This window comes from Vanessa tameamea, chromosome 2, assembly GCF_037043105.1.
Source record: "Vanessa tameamea isolate UH-Manoa-2023 chromosome 2, ilVanTame1 primary haplotype, whole genome shotgun sequence".
Taxonomy (NCBI): domain Eukaryota; kingdom Metazoa; phylum Arthropoda; class Insecta; order Lepidoptera; family Nymphalidae; genus Vanessa; species Vanessa tameamea.
In genome coordinates this window covers 485,232-494,979 of record NC_087310.1, presented here as the reverse complement: position 1 = coordinate 494,979, position 9,748 = coordinate 485,232, and the positions used below count along the sequence as shown (strand labels likewise).

At 32.4% G+C, this 9,748-nt stretch overlaps 1 protein-coding gene across 1 annotated transcript in view; it reads left to right on the top strand.

The window, feature by feature from the left end:
- The first annotated feature begins 5,548 nt into the window (after positions 1-5,548).
- LOC113398184 (zwei Ig domain protein zig-8-like) overlaps positions 5,549-9,748 on the top strand; it is a 379,966-nt gene continuing 375,766 nt past the window's right edge. The window contains exon 1 of the mRNA XM_064215469.1: positions 5,549-5,660. The gene's annotated coding sequence lies outside the window, so the exon portion shown is untranslated. The remainder of the gene's footprint in view (positions 5,661-9,748) is intronic.

The following is a 9,748-nucleotide window of genomic DNA, read 5'->3' as shown; positions in this document are numbered from 1 at the left end:
TCAATCATGTAATTCATTCATCATATTTGCATGTCATAAATGTCACATTCAACCCTTTTCCGAACCGATACGACTTGGGAACCTTCAAGAAAAGAGCGTACTCCTTCCTTAAAGGCAACGCATCTGCAAGCCTCCCGGTATTGCAGATGTCCATGGGCGGTGGTAGTCACTTTCCATTAGGTGACCCTCCTGTTCATTTGCCACATATCACATTAAAACAAATGTCTTAAAAAAAGGTGGAGCTCTTGCACCCAGGTGGACCGATGACTTGAAGAAAGTTGCGCGATCCAACTGGATGGGAAAGGAAGAACCGAGAAGAGCTTTGGCAAACCTTACGAGAGGAATGATCATAATGAACTATTTCACAGATATGTTATGTAGTTTAATCCTTTACATTTATCGCAACGCGGATTTTAATATAGCGTAAATTAAGTCCAGGATTATGTTTCCATTGTGGTATAAAAATAAAATATTTGTAATAAAATACAATATTTATTATTTATAATATAAATAATTATTGTATATTTATTAAATTAATTTTGAGAGTAATGCTTATATCTACATTATAGGTGTAGTATTTGGCTGTATCGTTGGTGTTGATGATCAAAAGGCCTCACGATCGAATCCCGGGTCTGGCTAATAAAAAGTAATTGGGTTTTACTGTCAACGAATAGTCAGCCCGGAGCTAGAAGACTGGCAGTAATGGTTTGTAAAACAACTTAAAAAAGTATTGTATATTAGCTTTTAAATATAATTAATTATTCATTCGTAAATGTTTCTACCTGTACATTATGTCTATGAGTTCATGTGTTCGTTAATATTAGATTGGATTCATAGAGGATTATTTTCGATAATATGTTTAAAAGTAAAACACTATATATAAAATAAAAACAGTATATATATAAATACATAGTAAACATTAGTTTCTGGTCATATCAAAAAGCTGTGAAGCAGCGGATAATTAAAGGTCGTGTCCACATATTTGGCACGTTTTCCTGGAGTATGAAGGACAAAATGTATATTTACTATCCGATATCGATGCGAACGCAGCGACGAATCAGATTGCAGCATTTAATAAATGAGCATTTATTGTTATGTTTGCATTTATCCTTTAATAATAAATTCATGACAATCTGAGGTAGATGTCAGTGGAGTTATCAATTAATTATATTACGCTGTATCGATTTGTACTTAAAAATATTTGAATTAAATTTTCCATGATGAATGTTGTTATTATACGAAAAATATGTCATTTTATGTAAATAGACAGTTTAAACAATTTTTTTTTTACTTTGAGTGAAATTTACTGCTCCGGAGGTGTGGTGTCCAGCTAATATAGATTCGCAGGATGAATGAGGAACTGGTATCACCAAGAGTAAGCCTAACGACAGTGGAGGTGCTTACCGGTCATGTGTTCTTTGGTATATACTTGCACGTAATAGCCAGACGGAAGGTGACCCATATGCCATGAGTCTGGGAAGACTTCGGACACAGTGTGAGAAATTCTGATAGAGTGTGCCGCTTTGCAGCATTTTGGGGCCTCAACGTTTTGTACGGAAGCAAGAGGTGCTGGAAGGATATAGTCTTCTTACTTCTCTTCCGCTGACCAGCTAATCTGAATTTAGATAAATAAATTTAAAGACCGGGAGTCGTCGGGAGTCGGCAATATGCACACCTTTCTGGCCTTAAATGGTGTAGGGACTGAGGGGTGCCCGGAAAACCCTCTAGATTGGAGGCCAGCATAGGCAGGTCCAGCGTTGGGGTGTCATGGTTGTATGCACAAGGGATCCTGTGGCTCATGGCAACCATGACCTGATTGGTTATAGACAATAAAACTCTTCAACGGTTAACCGTCTAAAACTATGACGGTGTTTTATCCAAAAAACCGTTTATTTGTTGAGTTATTGTATGAGAGTTTATTTAATTAATGAAGTTAACGTTGAAGGGCTCGCCCTCGTGAGCGATTAGATCTATACGCCATTCCTGCTTCAAGTTACAGAATAAGTTTACATTTACAAATGTTTTACACAAATGTTGGATTGGACCGACCTTTCTTCATCTATCAAGTGTCAAATTACTTATGAAAGAAAGAGATAAGTTGCCGTGTAATCAACTCACCCTCTTTACAACCGTTATTAGTAAAGCTGTTAATGTATTAGAATAATTAGGAATTTCAGTGAAATAAATTATATTCAAAAATGCTTGATACTCAAGTACAAACCGAAATTCTAAAATGTACACGTTACAACTGTATGATACCTAATGAATAGAATTTAGCTGTCGTTTACGTTTTTTAACTTTTCCTTAGATTATTTATATATATAGAACTAAAACGAACCGGCCAACTTTAATATCTTAGTTTGCGTGTCAGCTACACTCGACAAACACCAAACGTCATACTGCTTTACTAGTATGCGTTTACTTAGCGACTAACCATTGGTCACAATTTTTTTCAATGCGTTCTCAAGTTTGAGCGTCGGTCTAGACGTATAAATAAATAATCAAAGCTTTAACCGTCCACTGCAGTATCTAGACTTAGTGTGTCATATATGTTCCTAAATTCTGACATATGTATCGATACCTTTAACTTCATCATCATCATCATCCTGCCCTTATTCCAATTTTACTTGGGGTCGGCGCAGCATGTCTTATCCTTCCATACTTCTCTGTCGGACGTCATCTCACAAGTAACATTCTTTCTAACCATATCGTCTTTCACACAATCCATCCACATCCATTCTCAAAACACCAACCTTGAACTTAACCTAACGATACCTTTAACTTAACCGTTAATATACATTAAATATAATATATTATATATGATGAATAACCAACGCTAATAATATGAATATGTTCAATATTATACATCTGTAGATTAAGAGTTTGCTCCAACCCTTACTAATAACAACAGAATAATGGTAAATCGCTTTACCTTTTTTCATTATATTTCAATCATCAAATAAACCATTCATATTTGTGATAAATGAAATAAATCTCGCAGAACAAATGTATATAAAATTACCTATAATATTTGTAGAATCTCGTCGTTTTTTTTAGTAGCCTGACATAACAGTAATAAAGCGGTTGAACGTGGGAAAGATGAAATTAGGTTCAAGTTGCCGGCGTTACACATCATTTACTGCCGTGTCTAATTTCCATGTACTTGGCACGGATCTCTGGATAAATTGAAGTGCTTTCTTAATTATTATAATCGTTCTAACAAGCTTATTTTATCTTACATTTGGTTGATTGAGCGTAGTGTTGCCAATTAAATTTTAACATTAAATGTAACTCTATTAATTTTATTCTAGTAGTATTATATTTGTATTTTTAAAAAGCAGCCTTTATGTACAAAGCCAGCTTCGCACGGGAAATTATTAATACCTAATTTAAATAAAATGGGACCAAATGTGAAATACCCTCGCTAACAAATAAAGATTTTTTAAATCGATTAATAAATAAAGGAGTTCGGACGTAACGTATACACAAAAATAAATTACAACCGAATCTAGACTGTTACTTTTTTTGAAGTCGGTTAAAAATATTTATTGTATAATGTTTTTTTATGTATAATTATATGTATGCCATAAATGAGAAATATATATAATAATTTTATGGGGAAACATACAGCAAAATGTGTCCTCGGCTTATAGATTTGAATTTGGATAATTTTAACTGCCAAGGTCAAAATGTTATTGTTAGAGCCAGTTACCCGACCGCCCATATCGCAACGATCGATCTTTTTCGTTGCACATAATTTGAAACCTTATAGATAGCTGGCGCGTCTTTAATTAAATTGTTTTATTTACTTTTTCAACAGAAAAAAGCACTAACTACGAATTACGATTCTGTTAAATCAAAATATACTTTATTCAAGTAAGCTTCTACGAGCACTTGTGAATGGTCATTTTATAAAACTGTATTAAGTGAAGCTACCACAGGTTCGAAATGTAGATTCTACCGAGAAGAACCGGCAAGATACTCAGTAGTTACTCTTTTCCATCATTTTACAGAATATGTCAGTAAAGTACGATATTTTTTTATGTATCCTACCTAGAAATCAATAAATACTAAATCCACGATTTTTATGTTAAATATAATGTTGTATAATATGCATTAATAGTAATATGCCTTATTTATCAATGTTGCAGATGAGATCTATTTCGAACGTAAAGCAGAAAGGTCGTGGTCTGTAATAATATATGTATAAACCAGAAAAATTGTCGCTGAACTGGAATTATTTTCAACTTTATTTATATTGCTCTTTTACTGTAAAAAAAAAGAGCAACTGCAAGAAGGCATTCCAATGAACGATCCTGACATAGTTATTAGTTCTTTTTATACATTTCTTTTTTCATTCGGATTTCAGTTAGTCTGTATTTCTTGATGAACATTATAATTGACGTTGTTTCTTTGTTTATTTGAGTTATTGGTACTGCCTGGTACATTGTTATTGACGTCACGTTCATTAAAACTAAAATCTGATCGTATCATCCGACAAATGAGTAAATTTCAATCTTTCCCGCGTAGAACTTCACTATTAAAAATATTCTGTTTAGTAATTATTAAAAGTAAATTTTAGTTTCCTTAATATTACATAAATATCTAGGTGTACAGTTTTAGATTATAGAAAATTAATCTATTAGGTAAATATTATCAATATAAACGTAATCATTCCAAGCAAATCCACATTTACTAAGCCTGCCTTACATTTCCATCTTTAATCAAATCACCTTTGATATATATTAAACTAGTCTAAATCATAGATCCTAAATGCTATAAAATCTAGCTGAGCTAAAGATTATCTCCTTTTGTGAAGAGAAGCACCACGTTGCTTCAATGTGGATTGGTGGTGACGGAGGAGAATGCTTTAATATATTATGCAAAAAAAGGCTAATAGAGAAATATATTTTGCCCGATTTTCGTTATTGAATTAAACTTCTCACGTCTCATTCCTCTATATCCATAGAGTAACAGTTCAGGAATTTCTTGGGAATTATTAAAAATATCCATAAACAGGAACGACTTCAGATTTTATGCTTGTTCATAATATTAGAACCGCCAAGTCGTTCAAGTAATTATTCAGAGGTAAGTACTACGTACAACAATTTATCAAATTTTGGATTGACGTGACTTTATTGGCTTAAAATTATAACCCTAACAAAAGCAGAACTGGACAATTATATACTAATGTAAGGTTTGATTAATTGTTTCGAAATATTAATAAATATGAATGAATAATACTAATTAAGTAACTCAAATTAATTTAAAAACATAACTCAAAAGTACTCATAAGAGCGTACTTGAACAAAGCATATTTTTGTTTTAATATTTTTAAAACTATATATTTCAGTATAACTATTTATTTTTCTTACTTTATGTTTTGTTATAAATATTATTTCATACTATGAAACGATTAAGCAAATTATGAGGAAACGTTATCAAAAATGTTACATTTATTTGCAGTGAAGCTAAAAAAAATCAAGAGTGCGCTGAAAACTAGAGGGGTGGGGGGTGAGTCAGGGCGCCGACTCCGGCAGTACCGCTCCATCGCTCGAGCTTTGTGCACGTTTCGCGTTGTCGTGACAGCCCTGTGCAGTGTTACTGTGTCTGTGTTACGTGATATTTTCATGTGCGTGTCTCCTGTGGTCACAATATAGGTATATGTGTTTATTGTTTTGCAGTTTTTAAGTGAAGGTAGGATTAGAATTAAAAAACTTCGAAATGTATTGATTGAATAATTTTAAGATTTGTAGCAATTTACCAATTTACGAACATTTATTATTCCCTAAGACTTATGACTACGACATTACGTGTACTTTGAGACACTTAAAACCGATTAGGTTAATATTAAGCAATTTACTGTGACGGTTTCATACAAAACGAAATAATTCGAAGACGTTTCAGTGAAACTTATTCAACGTAGCGTTTTACCTATTCGCTTCACTTCTTCTATAACGATATAATGTCGATTTAAGTCTATACAACAAAACAACATAAAGAAAAATATGCCATACAATATTAATTAATGTTTTATTTACGAACATTAAAACGAGTTCCTATTATAAATGTTGTGCTACTTAAAATACCAGTCATTTATGCGCGCTTATAAATATATTGCTCTGTATAAAACCTTATTAGTTTAATTATGTATTATTCAAAACAATAACAATATAGTATAAGCTAGAAGACTAGTAGTAACATGGCAGTCAGTTGTGTCGTTCTCTTCCCTTGTATCAGATTCAGAGATCATATTTTGATCTACGGCTTAACCCTCTGAAGGAAAAGGATCGCTTTAGATTGGACATCCATCTTGATAAGTCTTAATCAATATTATTCGCATTTAAATTGGTTAAGATTGATAACATCGATTGAATATTTTCTTGAGAAAAACTCAAGTTTTTAGTACCTTTTGACTTCGTTTCTATATATGTGTATATACATTTGGTAAAGTAAACATATTCTATTTGTAAATGTTTCAAATAAAAATTCTCCGTATTTCATGTCAATACAAAACTTAGTGTTTCCTCTATCATTCATTTCTTAGTCTATTTATAATTTGAGGTTTTTTATAAATATCTTTTATATACTGATATAAAACTTCACCTTAAGGTGAATGATTTTTTTTATTTTATTCCAACGACATTTCTGAATTACTTCTGAAATACTATTTTTGTTAAAATTGTGTGGTGTATATATAAATTTGTAAATTAAAACTATTCCACGTTGTTAGCTGTTTCGGCTTCCGATCAAAGCTTTCATAAATACGACTTTTATATAATAGAATATTATTTATTTTTCAAGTTATTAAATGTATATTGCCATAAATTGTAATCGTTTTTATAAAGACGGCAAAGTTCAATTATCGCTCGTATCAGCAATACTGGATAGCATGTACGATCGGCCAAAAAATATGCTCTAGCACCGATTGCAACTGACCATGTTATTCTAATATGGTTTGTCAGATGTACAACATGTACATCCGACAAACCATATTAGAATAACCATATTAGAATAAACCATATCACACGATTTTGATAAAAACACATACGTGGAAGCTCAGTAATGCTTGCCCAGATTTGAACCACCGGTTTTGCAATAAGATCCACGTGTTTTATTCACTTGACTCTAGAATTCAGAGCATCAACTCGCTTGTAAGAAAAGAAAGAGAAAAAACATTGTTGGTTTTCTTTTTATTTATCACAATTATAGAAAATACAATGATACATTACTAGCCTTGGTTGTATTATATTGAATACATTATAATATATAAATAAAGTTGCTTAAATTTTGTTTTGTAAATATATTATCTTTATAAGTCTATTTACTGACGAAGGTGCGCCACACAATGTCAAATTTCGCCATGCATCGGTACGAGTTGGTTCGTACTAACAAGATGTCTTAGTGTGCGTGAGGCGACTAAAAGTAAAGTCAGCAAAAAAATACAAATTAGATTATATTTATTAAGTTTTTTTTTTTAAATTACTATAACATTCTGTTGTCTGTGATATTGACGCGCTCTTCAACGCGTGTAGCCGGCGGGTGAATTCAGTTATAACTTATGTTAAAGTTACATTATAGACATATAAATATATGCTGATGGTCCCTTATAACTACATTATATTGTTAGCTATGATTTGGATTATACATGACTGTTTTACATTGGAGCATATTAATGTTTATGATGTTATATTTTATGTGATTACTTTGTGGGTACTTATCTTACTAGGTACCACCAACTCATCAGATATTCTACCGCCAAACAGCAAAACTTCAATACAATAGTATTGTTGGGTTCCGGTTTGAAGTGTGAGCCAGTGTAACTATAGGCACAATGGCCATAACAGCTTAGTTACCATGTTGGATGGCGTATTGGCGAAGGATTGGTTAATATTTGTTAATGGCGCCATGTCTACGGGCGGTTGTGGCCACTTGTCCGTCCTCTTTCCTACATCCAAAAAAATGTGCGCTCCGAAAAAAATAATTAAAATCAGACTAGTATTTCCTGAAAACTGAACGAATTCTTTATATAGATAAGTTTATCTAGTTGAGTACTGTCTATAAAAGAGACTTCATTTAAGTGAACTTTGAACGCTAAAACGTTTCCTAGGGTACTTCCTGTTCATTCACCACGTCAGAGAGGTTTTATATAATAAGACCTATGTTTTTCAACTCAACCTCCCGTAGAACAGTCCTAAAATATTACATTAGTCAATACATAATTTATAAGTTTTATTATATAAATTAGACTCTGGAAATTAAATATTTTACTAATTTTAAACCCTGAGTTTAATTATTATTTATTAACCTCACTAAGACTTGAATTTTTGAATTCTAAAACAGTGTTGCTAGTTCCAAGTCTTCGAAATGGGAATCAGGTATCAAATTCTGGGGTATTTTGCCATAAGAAATGTGAAAAGGGTATATAATGAAATATATTTGACTAGTTGTCGCCCGCGGCTTCGCTCGTGTTTAGGGGTTGGTTGTCAAGTGTTAGACAAAAAAAGTAGCCTATGTCCTTCCTTGAAGTTGAATTCATCAAATTCGGTTCATTGGTTTGGTAGTGAAAGAGCGACAGACAGACAGACAGAGCTACATTCACATTTATAATATTAGTATAGATATATTTGTTTTTTTTTTACAGTATTTATAAAAAGCCTGAACCGATAATATTTTGAGTCTATCTTTGATACATTGTTCACAAAAAACATTTTATATATTTGATTCTAAATACTTTTACTAGGTCTTAATTTGAATTCTTTTAAGTATCGGACTACTATAAACTTTGTGAGATTCTTAAGTATAGTTTAATATTTTATGATAAAGATATGTCTTGTCTTAGATACTAACTTAAAGTTACTTAAAACTTATAAACGGTAATACGTTTGAGATTTCAGGTGTTTGTACTTAAACCAGACTTTGTACTTTATATTTGCATAAAGGTATCCTTTAAAAACATTTATTTATGAACTTGGAAAACTTTAATAGAATATAACATACATCTCAGACGGAACCCTTTTAAGTAAAACTGATTTGAATATTTAGACACTTTAATACTATAAGTGTAACGAAGATGACATAATACCTACTTGTAATGTTTTCGATGGGGCCGAATCGTATGCCGTGACGACAAATGGTTTGTCTTGTGTACTCGTATATCCCTTCGTCTCCGCTCTCAGCCGCAGGATATTCTTGTGAGTGCGTAACTCGTATCCTATACACTTCGTTGCTATTTATTATTATAATAATAAGAAGTATATTATTATATTTACCCCATATTTCTGTATTCATCATCATTAGGCAATCACACTCCACTGATGGACATTGACCTCTCTCAATGTGCGCCAATGCTTTCGGTTCTCCGCCTTCATTTATTTTTCAAAAAACATTACAATATTAATGCAACACACAGCGAACGTGGAGACAAGTTATTTTTTTAAATAAGCAAAGGACAAGTATGCGTTCAAGTGCAGTTCGTGAACAAATAACCGATAGATGTCTCTCATGGAGTTTTCGTCCATAAATATTAGCACTGTTTGAGGAGTATACGCTATACGAGTTTATACCGATTCTTACGCCGTCGATGTGCCGCCCCGCGATCTCAGATGTAATGAACTTTGCGTGTAATTACACTGGCTCATTCACCCCTTAAACCACTAAGCAGTAACACTAACTAAAATACTGTTATGTAATGCACTGTTAAACATTATTTCTAAGGAATAATTAGTGATTTAATTCCATCAAATGT